The 23,596-nt window shown below is 40.6% G+C and overlaps 1 protein-coding gene across 2 annotated transcripts in view; it reads left to right on the top strand.

The window, feature by feature from the left end:
- The window catches only part of LOC146003627 (uncharacterized), a 176,686-nt gene that overhangs the window by 107,519 nt on the left and 45,571 nt on the right, over positions 1–23,596 (top strand). The gene's annotated exons all lie outside the window — the stretch shown is intronic.

Genomic DNA, 23,596 nt, shown 5'->3' with positions numbered 1-23,596 from the left:
GGCAATAAGAGAAGCGAATTTTAAAGGCACGTAGGCGGTTGTTTCCAACTTTTAAATGTTTATATTGTGTAAGGAATGTGCTATCATATTAAAATGTGAAGGTACGTGCCAATGGTGGTAGTGGGAAAATGTTGAGAATGACATAGATTATATTTTTTACTGCACTTTTGCGTTTTCTTTTCCATTCGATTCACACAGATCTGCGATAAAGCAATTAAACACAACACAAAACCTTTGATTAGCAGAAAACTGAACAGTAAACTGACTTTTGACTACAAGTTTGAAGATATTAAAGGGATCCCTGGTTCGATACTCGATGACATTCGCCTACGGACATCTTATATTCCCCTTATATGTATTTTTCGAACCTTGATAAAAGAAACCGTTGGAACAATCTGGAGGACTTAATAGTGAATAGGGAAAACAGTTGGGAATGAATGGACGTAAGAAATGGGCGTGTGTTGAATTTGATCAGAGAACAAACTTTTTATAATATTGAGCATGAATTATTATCCGAAAATGTTTCAGGGCGAATTATGTTTTTGGAAATTGAACAATTTCTACACGTCATGTGATATATTGTTACAAATCGGATGATTGGTAATTGAAAAAATGTGTCAAGACGGATTTGTTATCACTTAAGTGATATTTGGTGAAATATGGAGTATTGGCACGCCGTACTGGGAAAGAAATTGCAAAAGGACGCGTATGAATTTTTTAGATAAGGTATAGTTTGTGATGTCATGTGATCTATGTTTTACCACTTTTATATTATCGCGAAGGTAAAGGAATAGTGGTAAAGATTGATTGGCTTGGTGTTTTAAGTCCACTTTATGCACAGTAAGGCTAATTGAGACTGGACTTACAGTTTAAAGTGGGATCCGAACCACTATGTGCTTCCACCGGGTATCGAAACCGGGACCCTTTTATTACAAGACGACGAAGCTGTTGCCGCTACGCAATCGGGGAGGCGAATAGTGGTAAAGAACAAAAGTATAGGTAATGTTACTTTCGTCACGTTATGATCAAGGTGGTGGTCCCTTCTTCGATACCCGATGGTGACACCCAACAGTGCTAATAGCTTGTATCTTATGCCTCTCCAAACGCGTTCGAGGCGATAAGAGAAAGCGAATGTTTTAGGCGCGTAGGCGGTTGTTTCCAACTTTTATCGAAGTAGTGTTTTGAGAGGCATAAGATAGGTAAATTTGAAAAGTTGAAAAACCTGTCCGGAAAATATTAAAGGGCTGTCCAGCCGGCCCTAATTGAAATAGAGTGAAAGGCAATTGTAGATTCGGAATCTGTACGTCAAGACCTTTCCATATAGTATATGGACGGTGGTCTACGGTGAAAATAACAAAAACCAAGATGGCGGCCCCCATTGCCATAACGAGCTGAGATGACAATTAATTGTATAATATTACATAGTAATCGTGGGTGATGTTTATTGTCAGCTCGTTGTTGTAGGTAAATTTGAAAAGTTGAAAAACCTGTCCGGAAAATATTAAAGGGCTCCAGCCGGCCCTAATTGAACTAGAGTGAAAGGTAATTGTAAATTCGGAATCTTTACGTCAAGACCTTTCCATAGAGTATATGGACGGTGGTCTACGGTCAAAATAACAAAAACCAAGATGGCGGCCAAGATGGCGGCCCCCATTGTCATAACGAGCTGAGATGACAATTAATTGTATAATATTACATAGTAATCGTGGGTGATGTTTATTGTCAGCTCGTTGTTGTAGGTAAATTTGAAAAGTTGAAAAACCTGTCCGGAAAATATTAAAGGGCTGTCCAGCCGGCCCTAATTGAACTAGAGTGAAAGGTAATTGTAAATTCGGAATCTGTACGTCAAGACCTTTCCATAGAGTATATGGACGGTGGTCTACGGTCAGAATAACAAATGGAGTATTGGCACGCCATACTGGGAAAGAAATTGCAAAAGGACGCATATGATTTTTTTTAGATAAGGTATAGTCTGTGATGTCATGTGATCTATGTTTAACCACTTTTATATTATCGCGAAGGTAAAGGAATAGTGGTAAAGATTGATTGACTTGGTGTTTTAAGTCCACTTTATGCACAGTAATGTTAATTGGGACTGGACTTACAGTTTAAAGTGGGATCCGTACCACTATGTGCTTCCACCGGGTATCGAAACCGGGACCCTTTTATTACAAAACGACGAAGCTGTTGCCACTACGCAATCGGGGAGGCCAATAGTGGTAAAGAACATAAGTATAGGTAATGTTACTTTCGTCACGTTATGATCAAGGTGGTCCCTTCTTCGATACCCGATGGTGACACCCAACAGCGCTAATAGCTTGTATCTTATGCCTCTCCAAACGCGTTCGAGGCGATAAGAGAAACGAATGTTTTAGGTGCGTAGGCGGTTGTTTCCAACTTTTATCGAAGCAGTGTTTTGAGAGGCATAAGATAGGTAAATTTGAAAAGTTGAAACATCTGTCCGGAAAATTTTAAAGGGCTGTCCAGCCGGCCCTAATTGAACTAGAGTGAAAGGCAATTGTATATTCGGAATCTGTACGTCAAGACCTTTCCATAGAGTATATGGACGGTGGTCTACGGTGAAAATAACAAAAACCAAGATGGCGGCCAAGATGGCGGCCCCCATTGCCATAACGAGCTGAGATGACAATTAATTGTATAATATTACATAGTAATCGTGGGTGACGTTTATTGTCAGCTCGTTGTTGTAGGTAAATTTGAAAAGTTGAAAAACCTGTCCGGAAAACTTTAAAGGGCTGTCCAGCCGGCCCTAATTGAACTAGAGTGAAAGGCAATTGTAGATTCGGGATCTGTACGTCAAGATCTTTCCATAGAGTATATGGACGGTGGTCTACGGTCAAAATAACAAAAACCAAGATGGCTGCCAAGATGGCGGCCCCCATTGCCATAACGAGCTGAGATGACAATTAATTGTATAATATTACATATTAATCGTGGGTGACGTTTATTGTCAGCTCGTTGTTGTAGGTAAATTTCAAAAGTTGAAAAACCTGTCCGGAAAACTTTAAAGGGCTGTCCAGCCGGCCCTAATTGAACTAGAGTGAAAGGCAATTGTAGATTCGGGATCTGTACGTCAAGATCTTTCCATAGAGTATATGGACGGTGGTCTACGGTCAAAATAACAAAAACCAAGATGGCTGCCAAGATGGCGGCCCCCATTGCCATAACGAGCTGAGATGACAATTAATTGTATAATATTACATATTAATCGTGGGTGACGTTTATTGTCAGCTCGTTGTTGTAGGTAAATTTGAAAAGTTGAAAAACCTGTCCGGAAAATATTAAAGGGCTGTCCAGCCGGCCCTAATTGAACTAGAGTGAAAGGTAATTGTAAATTCGGAATCTGTACGTCAAGACCTTTCCATAGAGTATATGGACGGTGGTCTACGGTCAGAATAACAAATGGAGTATTGGCACGCCATACTGGGAAAGAAATTGCAAAAGGACGCATATGAATTTTTTTAGATAAGGTATAGTCTGTGATGTCATGTGATCTATGTTTAACCACTTTTATATTATCGCGAAGGTAAAGGAATAGTGGTAAAGATTGATTGACTTGGTGTTTTAAGTCCACTTTATGCACAGTAAGGCTAATTGGGACTGTTGGTTGGTTGATTTGGTGTTTTAAGTCCACTTTATGCACAGTAAGGCTAATTGGGACTGGACCTACAGTTTAAAGTGGGATCCGAACCACTTGTGCCTCCACAGGGTATCGAACCCGGGACCCCTTGATTACAAGTACCACATTTTCTACCATGTCCTCGTATATTTCTGTTACATTTACCCTCAGTGTGTAAAACGGATTTGAAACAACGGTTCAATCCGTTATTCGGTCGGCCCCTCAAAAAATACCACCTTTTTACAATGCCCTCCTATATTTCTGTTCCGATTAGTCTCTGTGCATAACACAAATTTGAAACATCGGTTCAATCTGTCATTCGATCGGACCTTGAAGAAAATACCACATTTTCTACCACGCCCTCATATATTTATGTTTCGATTAACCGTAGTGCATAAAACGGATTTGCAATATCGGTTCAATCCGTCACTTGATCAATCGATCGGACCCCGAGAAGGTACCACGTTTTCTATTATACCCTCGTATGTTTATAAACACTTCCCGTTTCCCTTATGTTTTTACAATGAAAAAGTGCAGTTTAGCATTATATTCATTTAGAAGGCTGTATTCGTGCTGGATATTCTGGGCACAGTGTAACACGGAAGTTGTGTGAATCAAGTTATCTCTTTCATGCAGCCTCCAAGAGGACGTTGTGGTTATCTCAGGAATGCTACAAGCAAGTTGCATCCGTTCCGTTATCCTACACAGAAGTGATATATTTGAATATGTTTTGACCATCACTGCAAAATTTCCATTCTTCCTCAACGTCTTTAACGGTACAGCTGTTATAGTACAACGATGGACGGAGAGAATTTTGTAAGTATAGTTCTACACAATAACATTAATTTGTATGTATACACTGTTTATTACTCGGACTCAATATTCGATACAGGTTTTGGATATATATATTTTTACTCTATTTACAAATCATACTACCAACATCCGAACACCATGTACAGTGGCATCCATAAGTATTATGTTCATACTACCAACATCCGAACACCTTGTACAGTGGGATCCATTAGTATTATCCAGTATTTTATTTGACCAAATAAGAGCTTCATAAATTCAAAACAGCTTTTACATCAACATTATTGCTTAAAATCGTCATAGACAATTTGAAGAGTAATACTCATGACTCTCACTGTATATCAAAGAAAAATAAACAAATAAATGGTGTTCGTTTGTTAGCGATGTTAGTGTTGTTTATTCGTTTATTTACCTTTTCTTCCAAATTTCCAACATTCGCTCCTCCATTTTTCTCCCCCCCGCTTTTTTATTTTCTGTTTTTTAATTTCTCACACTCTTAAATACCTCCATCAGTTCGAAACATATTCTGAGCGACAGACGTACATTTTCTATAAAATCAGAACACACAGGTGTATTTCTTTTTTTTCCGGTTATATATGTAAATATTTTTACAAGTGCATCTCCATGTCCTTGCACGTTTCTTCCAGTTTTTCCAGTAGATCTTCGGCTAAATCATTCTCTTCACAGCAATTTACGTAGCATGCAATCTGTTTCTCCACTTGTCGTCCATGCCCCTTGTTCCATAGACTTCTCCGTTCCTCCGTTGCAGCCGTCTCCTCTTATACATCACCGTACAATAAAACGCGGTTCGTCGTGACCGGAATCGGCAAGGCCTCCAGATTTTTTGAAAAAAGTTGAATTTTTTTAAAAGTTAATTTTTTCTGAAATTTTTTTTAAAAAAGGTTGATTTTTTTGAAAAATGTTGATTTTTTAAATTTTTTTTTGACAAAAGTTAAAAATTTTTTTGAGAAAAATTGAATTTTTTTAAAAAAAAAGTTGACATTTTTTAAAGAACGTGAAATAAGAGGGCCCTCAGTTACAGCCCTGTTTACCCTGGACCTCAAGTTTCGAAGGGTCCCTTAGTTACGGCCCTGTTTACCCTGGACCTCAAGTTTTTAAAGGGACCCTTAGTTACGGACCCTATTTTCCCCAGACCTCAAGTTTCAATGGGCCCTCAGTTACGGTCCTGCCTGCCCCAGAGAAAAGTAATTGTACATTCTGAATCTACACATACCCCACTTTTTGTAGGCCCTGTACTCATGTTTCAAAGCAACCCCATTTTCTACCCTCTTTGGCCCTCAGTACAACTTACTGCAGATAAGGGCCCCGGCTCCAATCCTCTTTGCCTCAAAAGTAATTATACATTCGGAGTCTGTGCGTTTGGAACCCCTTTCTAAAACTGTAGGCCCTGTACTCACGTTTCAAAGAACCCCTGTTCCGACTCTGTTTGTCCCCGAGTAAAACTAATTGCAGATAAGGGACCCCGGTCCTGTCTATCCTAAAACTAATTACAGATTTGGGCGTGTTCGGTACCATGTTTTTTAAACTGTAGGCCCTGTACTAAAAGCCCCCGGTTAGCTAAATTGTTTTGACAGGCACGTTCTCCATTTTTCGGTTGTGAGTGTTTAATTTTTAACACCAGTGAATCTGTGCCAGGATGTAACAAGGAAGTCGTGCTTCCATGAATAGACCTCTGTGCCTTTTCTTGGAAAATGGGGTTTGTCGAGTGTTGTTTCGAGGAAATGTTGTGAGAATTAATGGATGTGGTTTGGGTAATGGGTCTGGAATGGTAATTGCTTTTGCGTGTTTGAGTCAAGTGTTTTAAGGTCTGTTTTACAAGGAATTTTGTCGGGAGATTATTTCAGGGTCTGGTGAATGTTCGAGCAGATGACGTTGAAGTGTTGAGTGTTCGAGTTCTAGGAATTGTGGGGGATGAGAGTAGGGTTTCGGGGAATGAGTAATGTTTGATGTCTGGTGTTAATTGGTTTGGTGTTGCGAGAAACCGTTCCGATAATGTCTAAACCCTACACCGCAATTAAAATTATCTCTTGCCCGCAGACTCAAAAAGGAAGTTGTGGTTGGTTATCTCTGGAATGCATAATCAGCAAGGAAGTTGCATCTGTTCTGTTAATGACTAAACCCTACACAGAACTGATATGTATGTGTTGTGACCATCACTGCAGAGTTTTCATTCTTCCGTAACGTCTTTACTGGTACAGTGTTGTATTGATGGAGGGAGAGAATTTTGTACGTATATTACATCTATTTATTTCGATACAATACTAAGATTTACTTGTATGTACAAATTGTTTTATTACTTCAACTCATAGTACAGTTTCTTTGTTAACATACGGGTCCTTTAGTATAGGTTTTTCGCAGTGGCGACGATTGGGTTCCAAAACTAGGAGGGCAAAGTGCCACAACTGGGGGAGGGGGCATCCAAACTAGGAGAGCAAAGTGACAAAACTGGGGGCAAGGACAGTTTATTTTTCCCTCGCAGGTGAGTTTTAGCATAGTGCGGGGCCACAAATGACAAAAAGTGGGTAGGCGAACCACATTCTTAACGACAAATGCGAAGGTACATATTACGCTCTCTGTATGTTTTCTACAAAATCACCGAATACTGACGCATTTCTTTTGCTTTCAATAATGAAGCTGAATAGCTTGACCAATGTGTCCACCTTCACTTCATGCATATTTAGGGTGATTGAGACAGGGATCTGTTTTTGGCTCGATTGCTGCTTCATTTCAGTTTATGCACACATAAGGTAATTGGGACAGGACCCAGGGGATATCCAGAATTGGATGTGTTATGGGCAATTCGAGATCATATTTGGAATGTTTTGTACACCAAATTGACGTTATCTAGACAATATACTTTCGTTAGACATTTTTGTACGTACTTTGGATATTGTGTGGATACAAAAAGTACATTTTAGACTACATTTGAATCTTATCTGGACACGATTTAGATATGAATAAAACTTTCCTTTTTAACATTTTCTGGGTGTTATTGGAATGTACAAAAGATGTTTCCTGTTTGGAACATATTATGGAAATTTTCGTAGCATTGTATGGATATAACAGGGACTCTTTAAACATTTATTATAACTCTATTAGGACACCTTTTATATATCAAATAGCTGTATCCTTAACTGAATTGCATAATTCTTACGAAATCGTGTGTGCACAAGAAATTACTCTCCATTTGTAAGAAACATATATGGAAATACGGGAATATCATCTGGATTATAGTTAGAAGAATTTTGAAAACATCAAATTCAAACTTGGTGGTGTTTAATATCCATACACCTCTCAATGTCACATAACATTTTCAAACTCTCCGCCGCCACACATTATTTTAAATCCAACCAATAACACCCTTACCCTTTTCCAATATTTTTGGTATACCCCTGAACTTTAACTTCTTTCCGAAAATGTAGTATGTCCCTTAATAATTACTTCCACTACTATATAATAATATTGACAGCAATTCCCCCATTTGTGAACACCCCTCATATATTATTTTCTTGTCGCACCCCCATTTATTCATCTTATCTTTTATCCCAAAATTTCTATACTCGTAATGGTAAATATTCCTCCAATTCTTTTTATCCTGAGTGTTACATAACCAATTCGAGATTCCTCCAAATAATTCATATTTTTTAATATCTTATTTTCCTCTTTTATCGAACCCCATCTTCACCTATTCCTCTTTTTATCCTCCTTATTTTCAACAGACACCACATTTCTTACCTACAACAAACGAACAAACATTTCCCCACACAAGAAACGTTACCAGATCCTATTATCTTTTATCCCTTCTATTTGTACCTTCTATTTTCCAACATCACGTTTTCCGTTAAACATATTTCAAACAGGCACAATTCCTAGAAGCTTACGACCAAACGTTTCCCCTTCTCTTCTTCACAGACCCATTAAAAGTCGGAAACCCATATCTTTAGCCCGACAAACACGCCACACATATCACTCAACCGTTCCAAGAATTCCATATCTCTCAGCCAAGCAGGAAAGATCCCTATTCTGAGAAAAACAGTTACCTCCTCCCCAGAATGCCTCATCAACGCCATCTCTCCTCAAACAACGGAAACACGTATCACTATTCCCAGACTTTCAAACTCATCAACGCCATCTTTCCTCAGACACCGGAAACACGTACTCCAATTCCGAAACATTCACCGCACGCCTTAAAAGCCTCATCAACGCCATCTTTTTTCAGACGCCGGAAATTCCGAGAAACCATCAAACACTCGCTTTCCTCCAGCAACCACTCAAAACGCTCCTCACAAAATTACAACTTCCCAGAATTTCTGGCTCATCAACGCCATCTGTTTTCAGACACCGGAAACTCCAATTCCGACCAACCGTCACTGGGAAAACCCCGAATACTTTTCCTCCTTCCCAACAACCAATCAGAATCCTCCATACGAAATAAGCCCCGCCCATTTTATGACGTCACACCAATCAGAATCGGGAAAAACCCGAATACTTTTCCAACCAATCAACGCCATCTGTTTTCAGACGCCGCGGGAAAAAACCGAATACTTTTCCTCCTCCCCAACAACCAATCAAAACGCTCCTCACAAAATTAAGCCCCGCCCATTTTAAAACAACCCACCAATCAGAATCAACCTCACAATTAAGCCACGCCCATTTTATGACGTCATCGCGAACAACAATAACACTTGCTTGCCCACACAACTACATCATCAATTGATCTTTGATCGATCTTTTCCAATCAATTGATTTATCGACTCCAAGGGGTTACACTAACTACTACGTTGCTGTTGATTGGCCCATTTCAATCGACATGTATCGCGTGTCTCTTCGGTCTGAAACCTTCCTAAGTCTTGAAAATCCAAGTCACAAGGATGGAAAATTAAGGCCTTGTTAAGGTTAGGCGTGAAGGCAGGCAGACGACAGCACCTTAAAGGATCATATCCAAACCTACAGGAAGAACGCATCTTACTTCAATCTCCAATACGGATAAAAACGTCTGGTGAGTTGATTTTAAGAAATGTGTCCGAGATAAAGAGAGGCGTGCCCAGGATTTTCGGAAGGGAGAGGGGTTACGCATACTATTTTTGGTGGTCAGTCCTGATTTTGTTATTTTTTTCCTGTCTTTGTTCAAGAGGAACAAAATTAACAAAACTTATGCTATGGGGTTATGACCTCACCAACCCTCCCTTGGGCAGGTCACTGGAGATAAATGAGTAAGCATTTGATCACACTGGGAGACAAAACATTAGATGTGTTGGGAACGGAAGGGTTTTCACTGTGCATTAATTGTTTCGTGATCCACCTGTATTCAAGAAGACTTCCTTTGTTTCGTGCCGATATATGACAAGACAGCGGAAGCTGTGACAGGCATTTTTGAACACTTGTGAGTGCTAAGGCCTGAATCTGAACAATTTGGTGGGTTTCGGCTTTTATAAGAGCTGCAAACATGGAAGGACAAGACACGTTAGTGGTGTTCAGGCTCGAATCAGAGAGAAATATTCGAGAGCTGTCTGCGTCCAGTTCGCAGCCCACAATTTGAATCTCGCGTTGTCGAGTGGATTGTCCATCCCGTGCATGTGCAACAGCTTCGTAAAAACACTAAAAGACACCATAGATGTTTTTATGCCTGGTGAGAAGAAATGGACAAACACACATACTGAGATGGTTCCGGCACACAATGTTAATGCATGGAAACAGAGGAGTCGAGTGGTAAAAAATGTTCCGATATCACGTTCTGATGAAAATGACAGCCTTACAGTGGCGACGGATTAATAAGGGATAGTTGCTCCCCATTTTTTATTTTCTTGCCTCAACATTATAGCCTCTTAATGTTAAGCCTTGTCTACCAACGCCCTCCGCACCCCCCCCCCCTCGTTTTGGAATCCAATTGCCACCACTGGTCTTGAACATACAATTGTGAGGTTCTTACTATACCCCTTAAAAAAATGGTGTTGACCCCCCCCCCCCCGAAAGAAATTCCTGGATACGTGCCTGTATGACACTGCAGGTTGTTTTCTCCTATATAAACTGTTCAGGCAGCAGGAAATATTTCACCCTGATTTTTCCACGACGAAGATAGTAATTCTATAATATTTAGTTTCTTGAAATTTAGATGAATATGAATCCTAACCTACTTCAGCAGTGGCGGAAAAAGGGGGGGGTTATTACCCCCTACTTTTGTCCCTGCAGTAGAGGTGTGCGGAATCCCGAAAAGTCGGGACCGGATTCGGAAAAAAAATTCCCGTCCCGATCCCGACTTCGGGAAATAGCTTCCCGACTTTTCGGGGTACAAAGAAGAGGTAAAGTGTGTTCCCCTGTGCATAGCACCACGCCATGAAGGCGTATAGGGGGTGTGGGGGTAACGCCCCACACTTTCTTGATCCGGTCGTGAGTGGGGGTGATGTGATCAGCATCACGCCCCTGACCGCCTTTACCCCCCAGGGTTTCCCCCAGGTACCCATGTTATTCGACGCTGGGTGGGCGCCGGGGCCGCTTCCACCGTTAGAAAAGTTCACGGATTTGAACCGGCCGGGGATCGAACCCGGGACCTTGAGCATGGTAGTCAGACGCGTTACCGACTTTTTTTTTTTTTTTTTTTATTTCACAAACAATGACAGAGTTACATCTATTTTTTGTTTACAGTCAACAATCTTGCATAAATACCTATTTTTTTGCTTACATTTTTACCTAACTTTCCATGTTTTACATTCCTATAAATAATGCATTTCTTAAATAGTTTGCATATAAATATGTACGGGCATCGGCCTCAATTTGTAAGTAAACTGATTGAAAGTATTCGCACAATGTTTGTTTACACATGATGCCTTTTGGTGTACAGGCATAATAGATGTAGTGTGCTAATAGCCACTGTATTGCTTGTAATTTTCTTAACGGGAAAAGCATAAAATCTGGGAAGAGGAGATGTTCCACTGTAAAATATGCAGGAGGTTTCCTACATATACTGCCGAGACAGCGGCAGAGGAATTTCCAATTGTCTGTCATTTTAGTACAAGTTGTTAATCTATGTCTGAGGGTATCTACTTGATCACAACTTATGCAATTAGGTTCTGCCTCTAGATTAATCCGATATGCTCTTTCTTTAGTTAATATTGTATCATGAATCACCAAGTACCATATCGAGCGCACGGAGGCTGGAATATGTTTTGCTGTTAAGTTGCGCCACACATTCGACCAGTTAATACTAGGTTGCTGGTTCACTATTCTGGGTTTGACCTTGAGCCTGTCGCACTGTTGACGATGCAATAATTGCACTGTAATTGCTTCAGTCTGTATTTGTGGACTAGTTATCAAAAGATACACAAATTCTAATACCGTTGATCGGAAATAACTTGTATCACTGTCAAATTTTGGCAGTAATACCGGTGCTGTAAGTTCGATGTCTCTTAAGTAGGCATGGAGTATATATCCGGTCAAGTTCGGCGTATCTTTTAGCGCTAGTTGAATGTTTCTATGATTGAGGAGAGCCTGTGCTTGTATTTCAATATTCATTAGATTTAGTCCACCTGTTCTTAATGGTAAACACAAAGTGGTATAGGCCACTCTAAGTACATTGGACTGCCATATGAACTGTGTGACCAGCCGTCGTATTTCTGCTGCACTTGCTGGTGGTAGTGGTAATACTTGAGCCACATACCACACTTTTGAAAGAAGAAACACGTTGCTATAAGTCACTCTAGAGATTATGGATATATTCCTTCGCTTATCACCAAACACTGCATGTCGTAATCTTGATATCACCCCACTATATGTTCTACTTTTCATTTCTTGTATCGTTGAACAAAACACTACCCCCAAGATTGTCACTTCATTCGCAATATCATAAGGTGAATCTTGATAGCAGTTTATTGGGTTTTTTCCTAGCTGCAAAATTTTGGATTTTTTATAGTTTACTTTTAACCCTGTTAATTCTTGCGTTGTTTTTAAGATAGCCTGCAACTTCTGCAAGTCGTTGTCATCATTTATCAGAACAGTTACGTCATCTGCATACGCGAATGTTCTAAACGATTTTCTGTAGACTTCCACTCCCCGCACCTGTTCTTGCATCCACCGTACAATGGGTGTAATTGCTAAGCCAAATGCAAAGAGTGATAATGGACACCCTTGTCTTAATGATCGCTTCAGTGGGAAAGACGTTGACAGTGTCCCGTTAACATTAAGGCGTACTCTTGCATTTGTGTAAAGCAACTGAATAGTTTTTTCTCCTAATCCTACTTTTCTTAACAACGTAAAGAAATAATCGTGCTTGATTGTGTTGAACGCGTTTGCAAAGTCCAAGGCCAGGATTGCTGCTCTTGAACCAACTTTCTGTTGTTGAAGTGCCACAACGTCTCTTAATGTATTTAACAGTTCAAAAATTGCACCATGCGCTCGAAAGATGAATTGTTGTGGTCCTATTAATTTCTCCGCCAATTTTTGCAGTCGTTTTGTGATTAGTCGTGTGTATATTTTATAGTCCACACACAATAGTGTTATCGGGCGAAAATTCTTTGCCGAGATGAGTCGTCCTGGTTTCGGCACGAGTACCATCACTCCTAACAGGCTCGTTTGTCCCATGCGCTGTTGTCGGAAAACTTCATTTACCCATCGCGTCAGCATGGTCTGTACCACTGGCCAAAATGTTTGGAATAATTCAATAGGTAAGCCATCGATGCCTCCAGCGCGATTGCGTTTGCCGGCCATTACAGCTAGTTCCACTTCCTCTCTTGTAAAGGGCTGTTGGAGGAACTCCCTTTCTTCCTCTGTTACTCTTGGTATATAGTTTTCAATAATGGAAAAATCTTGTTCCTTGTCAGCACTTGTGTCACTGAATTTATTGGAAAAGTAATCTACTAAATGTCTTTGAATGTCTTTCGTATTTGTAAGTTTTACTCCTCCTTCATCGTCGATCTCTGTTATCAACTTCCGTTGTTCTCTGCGTCTTTCTCCTAGGACTTGCGCCAGCGAAGGTTGTTCTTTGGGATCGAACATTACTAATTTGCTTCGATAATTATATCCTTGCATTTTTTGGTTGTACATTCTCAGAACGACCGCTTGTATTTTCTTATATTCACTCAGAACCGTTTGATCTGTTTTGAGTTTGTTCGCTAATTCTCTCAAAACTGCATGGTAAAAGTTATACTTCTTATAAAAATCCTCCATTTTTCCTTTACTGTATTGCATGCAAAAGTATTTAATTGAGGGTTTTAGATAGGAGTCCCACCATTTTATGAAGTCCGTCTGTCTATGACTCATGGCTTCCCATTTTCCCCATTGTTCCTCAAATTCCTTACGAAAGGCTTCATCTTGAAGTAGTTGAAGATTTAATCGCCAATAACCTCTTCCTTTCCGAACGTGTGGGATATTTAAAGCTATATCTAAATGAACACCTAAATGATCACTGAAACAGTTTGGAAGTACCTCTATTTTTGTGGAATGCAAGAACAGTTCTTTTGTTACATAAAACCTATCTAGTCTACTAGCAGTATTTGTTCTAATGTATGTATATCCTTTTTCGCTAGGATGTTTTCTTTGCCACACATCTATTAGGTCAAACCCAGACACTAAAATCTTTAAACTTGGTGAAGTATTAAACCCAGGGGTTTGATCCTCTCGCCTTAACGTACAGTTAAAGTCTCCCGTGCACAATATATGTTGTCTATTTCCACCGAGGACTGTAGCTACTTGAGTATTGAAAAATTCCTCTCTCTCTTTTCGTGTGTCACTACCAGACGGAGCATAAATATTGCATATCCACACGTCACCCACATTTACGCAAATTATTCTACCTGATGGATGGTATAGTACATTTGATACTGTAATACTATTTCTAACTATAATTGCCGTTCCCGTTGAGTTATGATTACTATTATTATATACTACATAATCAAACCCAATATCAAGATTTCCTATACCTAGTTCTTGAATACAAACGATATCTAAATTATAAGAACGTATATAGTCTATGAGAGCTTTTCGTTTAAGTTCAGATGAAAGTTTGTTGATATTTATTGTAGCCACGTGGTAAACTATTTCCTGTTCCATATGCTTGCTTTGCATTAATGTTTTATAACACTCGCTTGAGTTGTCAGAACTTATGTTATTGGTTAGAAATATTAGAAATAGACACCATAGAACAGACACTACTACCATTACTACTATCTATATACTTTGTCAAAGTTACTTATTATTCTCCTTACTATCACCGGTACCTGTGTCCACTGTCGTATTTACTGCCGGTTTCCTTGCCTTATTTCGTTTGGGGTGAGGTCGCTTCGACGCGGTCGGCGATCTCGACGTACTGCGTTTCTTCTGGCGATGCTCAAAGGTGTCTTGGCGACGGCGCTGAAGTTGCCATTCCGCTTCCTTAGCCTGTGAGGACTTCAAAGTTCCGGCATCTATGGACGTAGGCATCTCACTGTTCGCACCTTCCATCTTCATTGTAGCATCCATCATCTCGGGGGTGGATATCCCCGGATCTGGCTCCGGCGTGCCGTTGGACGAATCGACCGACGTGTCGGCATGCTGCTCGAGATCCATGTTCACTGGTTCCAGTATGGGGGTGTCTTCTGCATTCTGGTTCTGGTCTGTTGACTCCGCCGTTATCACCTCCATTTCACTGGCGTCGACGGTCTCACTCAGGGGCTCAACTGGTAGCTGTTCTGTCTGTTTTGGGGGGGAGTTCGAAGTCGAAGCGCGATCCAAGTTATTGGTGTCGGTCTCGGTATGCTGCGCAGATAGGTTCGTAAAGGTTGCCGACATCACTGGTTCAGTGGCATCGATCTGATTGGGCCCAAATCTGGCGACATTAGCATACAGAGTAGGATTCTTCACAGGCCCAACAGGACGTCGTTGGGGGCACTTCCCTGCCACGTGTCCCCCCAAATCGCAGATAGCACAAGTGCGTTCCTGACCAAGATACGTCACCCAGAACCGTTGTCCACATATTGTAACATATGAGGGAATCGGGTGACGTAATGACATTTTCAAGATTTTTCGTCCCGTTCGAACTTTATAAATATGTTCTCCTGTGTACACTTCGTCCAAAATTTTGTCGATAATTTTGCCATATTGGCTCAAAACTGAACGTATTTCGTCATCTTTGAGTTCCTCGGGTACAACGTGTATCCGGACCGTCACATAATCCATATCTGTCCACGTCATGTCAACACTATATTCATCGGTATCGTCGTGATATTTAACACAGCCATTTGAGTTCTGTATCAAACGTTCACCCAGCACTCGCGAAGTTAATTTCAGGAACACACACTTATGATATAAATCAATTTCTATACTCACTACTTGTTCTGGCGTTAGCTGCAACGTGTCGTTAATCCAACGATGTAAGTCTAAGGTCGAGGGTCTAGTTGCAACATTTCGAAAGTTTAATTTCAGGGTATTAATTCGCCGAAGCACCATTCTACTCACTGGTTCTATTCAACAGGACACAAAAGTTGCCACGCGAATGGAAAGTAACCGCTTATGCAAGAGCAGCGCGCACGACGTCTGCTCACTCACGCGTTCCATGCGAGACTGACCGACTGAGCCACCGCGGCCAATAGGGAAATACAGAATGGTCATTTCCAAAAGTCATCAATTCTCGACATTTTCTTCATTGTAAATGTATGTCTAGAACGTATCGGAAATTGTTAGTTTTTGTACCAGCAAAAACAAGCACTTAAGATGAAAGTTACGTGTAGAATTCGAGATTTCAAGAGCTTCGGGAAATTTCGAACATATCCCGTCCCGAATATTTCCCGACCGTGTCGTATCATATTGTTAATTGTTAAATTGTTAAATGTTCATTACCAGTCCTCTGCATTTTTTGATGGAAGCAAATTCTTGAGCGAATTTCGTAAAGTCCAGTTTTCGAGCACGATCGCTTTCAATGCTTAGCAGTGTTCTTATAATTTCTGTTGACACTACATTCCGAAATGAAACAATTTCTGTAGCTATGGTGCAAGATCGTGATCATATTTCTCCCAGAAATTTGTAGCAAATTCCCCTACGACAACTACAGAAGAAACTTAACAACAGCGCAGTTTCACCAAACCTTGCTAGAACGGGCCGGTAGGAGGGGTGAAACCTTTTCCAGCGCATTTCCTTGCTTGTCGTCTACTCTTCGGCAACGTAATCTTTGACTTGAACTACTAAGCTGATGAAGGTTTTCTATTTCTTCTAACCTGGAAATTCACTTTCTACTTTTCTAGTGCTTAACATTTTCTGCTTGCAGTTGTAGGGGCATAAAAATATTATGTGTTCGGTTGAAAATATATTTTCACTCCGAAAGGGAAACTCTTGTGAACTGTCGGTCTTTCTTAATTATTCATTCCTACTGCGCCCCCAAAGTCCGTGCCCCCCCCCCCCCGGCGCTGCAAGTAAGGGAGTGCACGTCGGAAAAACTCAATTATTATTATTATTATTATTTTAAAGAAGGAAACGGAAATTTTAAATCTTTTTACACCTTGGCTTTGACTTACAGATATTTACATTTTTACCTTTCATTATTATTATTATTAATATTAAACATTAATAATATAATTGAAAATACCGTGGTGATGTTGTCAAGTTCAGACTTGTGTCTACTATCTCACTTTCTCTCTATAAACATCCATCACTTTTTTGATGAATTGTTCTTTGTCACTTTCCCATCCCAGAAATTTCTTTACGCAGAATTTTTCCCACTTTCAATCGGGAAATGGCGATTTTTTAGTCTCTAACGCCGGGTTTATGAAAATTTCCCTTCCAAATCCTGTCCTGACCAAAAACTTTCTGTCCCGCACACCCCTAGTTAGGCAGTAAAACATACCTTAATTCTAATGTGTGGGGTGAAAACGTTTTTATTTGTTGTTGTTGGACATGGTATCTAATTGCTGTAACTCACAGTCTGTGAATCACACAGAACAATATTATTTGTAATAAATCATCGCTATAATTTCACCAATCAAATTACATAAACTTTTCCAAGATATATCAGGGGGGCAAGCGCCCTTTCTGCCCCCCCCCCCTTTGTGGGCGCCCATGCCCATTTTTTGATTTGCAATTAGAATTGTCGGTATTTGAATAATCAGTCTTGTTTGTAAATAGGTTTTCTCCTAACCAGTTCTAGCTCCAAAAGAGATAAATTGGCCACAGTGATGATGGGAGATCTGCCAATCATATTGCAAGTGCTGCCTGATAGGTGGGGCATTTTTGATGTGTTGGAGGCCTGTATCTGCAACAGAGCAAAATGGTATTCGGGCTGTATGTGTAAATATGGTAAACAAATGAACATTAGAATCTTATGTTTATTATTTTACTAGCTGATTGCCCGGCGTTGCCCGGGTATTTATTTATCCCAATCTTGTATTAGACAGGAAAGTAATGAATTCTAACTATAGTGTAAAAAGTAACTAATTTTAAATATGATCGTGAATGTCACCAATTAGCTTAGCGACTCAGAAAACTATGGATCCGATACTAATTTAGGTCATTTGTGGCATTTTATTTTTCACCCCCTCTCCCCCCCCCCATGCCGATAGGTGATGAACTAGGAGTTGAACCGAATTGGGAGTGTCACGAAAACTATGGATTCCATTCGCAACACAGCCTGAATGTTAGACAACCCGACAAACACTATCGCTGTGCGGATTGCATAGTCACGGATGTCTGTCTGTGCGAAATTTAATATCGGTGGTTCTCGATTATTTTTACATGTCACACCTCCCCACCTCACCCCTATGGGTGCCAGGGGTGTCTTACCCCAAAATATTATTTCCAGATTGCAAGTGATACGTGTACCAAGTTTGGTTGAAATTGCTCCAGGCGTTCGAGAGTTATGCCGGAACAAACAAATATACACACCCACACACACACACATACATCCATTTTTATATAATAGATAGATTGGGTGTTGCTGCGTTTACAATCTTTACGATTATATATTAAAAAAAAACTTTAATTTTCATATATTTTTTCCAGAGTTGTTGAAGATAAGTGAAGAAGAAAAATAAGTTTGTAAACAAACTGCCAAGCATATTTTTTGGAGCTTTTATTGTAAATCCTCAGTTTGTAGTGAGATGGATGTGCCTGGAGAGCCTGACACAGTTTCTTAATGTCTGGTTGTTGCTTTCAAGCGGAGATTTGGCTTTAAACTTAGTCTATTATACGTATATTTTGAACGATTATTTTATTTCAAAACACACGAAACAATTATAAGTGTAAGTGGCAAAATCAGTCCTATTTTCCTGTTGAGTGTCAAAGCTATGACGTCTGCTCTACACACCAGCAGCAAAATTGTTGTCTTGTCGATATTCTCGACATTTCTTTCCGATCTGATCGCGTACCCCCTTCAAGTCGTTTATATACACCTGGGGGTACGCCGCATGGACGTCCGCAGGATTTTTCCCAGGGAGGGGCAAGCAAGGTAATTATTTTCCAGGGGGGCAAAGGAGTCATATTTTTTCCCATAATAGTGATGCCAACTCAAAAAACACTGCTTCAGTCATTATCATGTTTCTTCAACGAATTTATAATAATTATACTGTGACTGAAATTAAATTATGTGTGAAATATATAACTTTTAGTAGGACATTCATTTTCCAGGGAGGTCGTGCCCCCTCCCCTTGCTCCCTTCCGGACGTCCATGGGTACGCGTACCATAGTTTCAGAACCACTGCCTTATAGAATGTGAAAAACGCCAGCTATTTGGAAAAAACATTGAAGACCACTGATCTAGACATTGAAGACTAAGAATAAATTGTCGTCACTTAATGGCAATAGCGCACCTCACCACTCCGTCCCATCCACACACACACAGACACACGATCAGGGGTCGAAATGGACCGGAGCGGACCGGAACGGTGTTTCGGTTCGTGAATATCTTGAACTTAGGGACGAAAAAATATCGTATGATATGTCCCCTTTATAGAAGCCAGGCCGTATTAAATTGTTCTCACGAGTCACTTTGGGTAGATTAAAGGGCGGTGGTGGCGGGGGGGGGCAATACAAGGGGAGTGTACAGTCACAGGTAATAGAAATGGTACACCTAGATCCTGAAATACTCGCTTCCCTGCAAGGCGTTACGAGTGTTGCCTAACTCAGGGGTGCCCATCCCCCTCTATTTGTCTGTGGGCATGATATCCCTGACGGATCTCAATTAATGGTAATGTGTATTACAGTGGCGTTTCCACGAGAGGTTGATGGGAGTTATAAACCCCTCCCTCTTTCGCCAAGTACTCCTTAAAAAAAGAACGTCCAAGGCAAGAAAAGATGGAAAAATGTGGGCTGACTACTAAAAAACTATACGTACTCCCTTCCTTTCAAAAATCCTGGGCACGCTACTGGTGTATGATAGTGACACCATTAAATTATGTCGTAGTTCAATTATAATCATCAAATGCTTATTTTTTTTAAAAATTTTGGGCACAAAAATATTATCCCCAAATCTTGCACAGATGCCCCCATAAATCGCTCTGTGAGCACCCTGACTCACCTCTGTTCCTCCAGTTTAAAGTAAACGCAAACCATGATAGGGTAAAACATTTATGAAAATTAAACATATTCTTGTTGTTTTACATCTGGAAGAATTAAACTTGTCCGGACGGTATCTAATCCCATAGTACAGCGTCTTGAATAACGTAGTGTGGAAAACGACCCAAGAAACTGGTTCCCGAGACGATGACAACATAGATGGCAGTGCGATCAGTACAGGTGCTAATTTTGTTATGAAAGTAATGCGGCTTAGTTTTTGGAATATATTGTGTAGAATTGTTTGTCTTGAAAGGCGGTACGTCAATTGATGGAAACGGTTATATTTGTGGAGTGATTTGCAGTCACGAAATGGCATTAATTTGGAAATAAAAGTAATAAATAAACAGCATGCGTAACACAAGAAGAAACATCGCAAATGTGATTCCAGACGTCAGGTGTTGGATTGTGTACTAGAGTTTATTTTTCTATGTTATTAGAATATAAATAGTATCCTGAGAGATATTTCATACCGAGGCGACAAACCACAAGTGTCGCTTCGAAGCGAGCCGTTGGTAATCAATGCAGGGACACCAGACCAAAGCGACACGCGACAAACGATACGGGGATTTCACACCAAAGCGACACGGGTCCTTCTGTCCAAGGCAACTTTCATAACGAAGCGACACGCGACACATGTCACTTGTCAATCTAGAGCAACATTTCACATCGTAGCGGCATGACGGGAAGCACAGGCCAGCGTTCTGTTCGTGAAATCCTCAAGCGATAAGTGTCGCGTGCCCCTTGTCGCTTTGGTGGGCAATCTCCCTAAAGCAAGACACTCATTGCATCGCGCATGCGTGAACAACAAATCACGGCAACACGTTGCAAGCTATTGGGGATAAGGGTCCAGTATGAGCGACACGCAAGCGACACGTGTGGCTTATCATGTCGCCTAGACCTGTTGTTGTAACATGCGGTTTATCGTGTTGCCTAGATCTGCTGTTCGCATAATTAGCAGCAAACGCTTGCTAATAGACTGAAGGCACCATGTCGCTTGTCACTTAGTTGGGAACTCCCCCTGTGGCGCATCGCTTCGGTCTGAGCACCCTTCCTTTAAGGAGCTTTCCGATCGAAGTAACAAGTAGCACGCGAATACGGCATATGAACGTGTCGTTTGCTGTTTGGACCCTCATGCCTAATGAATGCTATTTTACAGTCTGGAAGTGTCTGTGTGTGTCACTAGTCACATCAGTGTGAACATCCCGTGTCGCTTGTCCCATTGGTCTGAAAGTTTCCTTACACTCATGTCGATGGCACTAAGGAAGTTTTGTGGGTTTCCCCTTGTCATTTCATGCAATCATAATTACCATCATCGCCGCGATTAGTTTAAAGCGGAAGAAAAGAGACCAAAAATACAAATGCTTCAGTGTGTAGGCTATATCTTTAAAACAAATTATGATGATGACGATAATAATAACGAACCTAATTCATACACAAAAATTTAGTTACCAAGAGCATTTCACGCGTATATTTTGTCCCGTACTATTAATGAAAGTATAACGATAACAGGACGTGGTCGACTGTCTAGAATGTTCGATAATATATTCGCAACCACTGTACCAAATATCATAGCAATTATCACACTCATAGAAATGCTTCATGTAAAAGAACTTGACGTTGCAGCGAAAACTCAATTTACTTCCATTATAAGCAGACGAATACCATGCAGCTGTGCCGTCACCAGCGCCTCTAGCGGTATCATATTCGAGTGGAACCAGCCAGAGAGCCCAGAACAGTGCCGTTTTCCACACTACGTTATTCAAGGCGCTGCACCCATAGTAAGACCCATATATTATTGTTGAGCAAGTACTAATAATCATATACTTTACATTCTTCAATATACCCCACAAAGAGACCCGCAGGATTTTTCTCGGGGGGAGGGGGCAGAGTAAGATTTCATATCTTGCCCTTCAGTCATTGAAAATTTTATTATTGTTGTTATTACTACTACTACTTTACAAATCATAAAATTCAAATGGAATTGAAAATACTTTGGCGTTGAATACAAGCTGAGACTCGAGTCTACTACGAGGTATATTTTTAAAGTAAGTTCCGTTTTGCAATTAGGCCGCTGTAGCACTACACTCGCCGTTTCGCACATGCGCGCAGGACCTGCATATCTATGCGCTTGCCACAGAGGGCAGTATGCAACCGTTCGCCCTAGTAGACAGTTCTTCAGGTGTGGTTACAATGCCTCAGACGATTGAAAGTCTCAGACGATTGTGAACTACGCGCTGTCATTCGTTTTCTAAGTGCAAGAGACATGAAAGCGGCCGGAATCCATCGGCAGATTGCACGAGTGTATGGACATATTGTGAGACCTTGAATAAACTGCGCCGTGCAATTCAAAACAAAAGGCGCGGCATGCTCAGTAAAGGGATCGTATTGCTTCAAGACAATGCTCGTCCACACGCGGCGGATCGAACCCAAGATCGCATCGCGTCATTTGGTTGGGAACAAATTGATCATCCTCCCTATAGCCCTGATCTAGCGCCCAGTGACTATCACTTGTTCCTGCACTTAAAGAAGCACCTTGCCGGCCAGCGCTTTAAAGCAGATGACGACGTGAAAACGGCCGTGCAGCAGTGGTTATCACATCAGGCGCCCGATTTCTAAGAAGATTGCATTCAGAAGCTGGTCGTATTTAGATAGAAACTGGATTCGCATTGCATCATTTCCATAAACATCTATCACTTTGTTGATGAACAGTTCTTTGGTTTTGTACTTTTTCACAATTAGTGTTGCCCACGAGACGAGACTTTGGCCTGTCTCGTCTCGAAAATATTCGTTTGTCTCGGGACACATGATCAATCTCGTCTCGCCTCGAATTTTTAAAAGCCTGTCCCGTCTCGTCCCGTGGGCAACACTATTCACAATACACAGAAGTAAAAATTCAAAATGATGGGATGTGAATTATCAAGGTGAGATCCCGACTTTTCACAATCCCGAACAGCCGAGAAATTTCGAAGAATACTATATAAAAGTGATATTAGTATTGGTATTTTATGCACTATAAGTGTCTGAAATTTCTTGAAATTAACAATTTTTATTCCAGAAATGCAAAAACAACTTGAAGGGGAAATAGTGTGTACAATTCGAGATTTTCACCGCATCGGCAAATTTTGAAAATTTTCTGTCTGGAAAATTTCTTACTGGAAAATGTTTTCATCGTCAGAATGATTGATATTTTCTTCCCAATCCCACCCCAATAAAAAAAACCGTCCTGCACACCACTAAAAGTTAATTAACATGATATTCTAATGCCTCTTGTGAAAATGTTCTCTCGATATTTTGTTGGACATGGCAGTTAATCGGGGCCTTCCCGATGGCGCAGTGGTAGTGTCGTCGTCTTGTAATCAAGGGGTCCCGGGTTCGATACCCGGTGGAGGCACATAGTGGTTCGGATCTCACTTTAAAACTGTAGGTCCAGTCCCGATTAGCCTTTCTGTGCATAAAGTGGACTTAAAACATCATATCAATCAATGGAAGTTAATCGCTGTAACTGACTGTCTGTAAATCAGAGAAAATTACAACATTATTTGTAATAAAATATGGTTACAATTTTTTCATCATTTGAATTTCATGATTTTTTACCAGATATCTCAGGGGGGGAATGCG

This window comes from Lepisma saccharinum, chromosome 20, assembly GCF_977018435.1.
Source record: "Lepisma saccharinum chromosome 20, izLepSacc3.1, whole genome shotgun sequence".
NCBI classification, from domain to species: domain Eukaryota; kingdom Metazoa; phylum Arthropoda; class Insecta; order Zygentoma; family Lepismatidae; genus Lepisma; species Lepisma saccharinum.
Note: the sequence above shows the minus strand (reverse complement) of the source record. Positions and strands in the feature narration are given on the sequence as shown.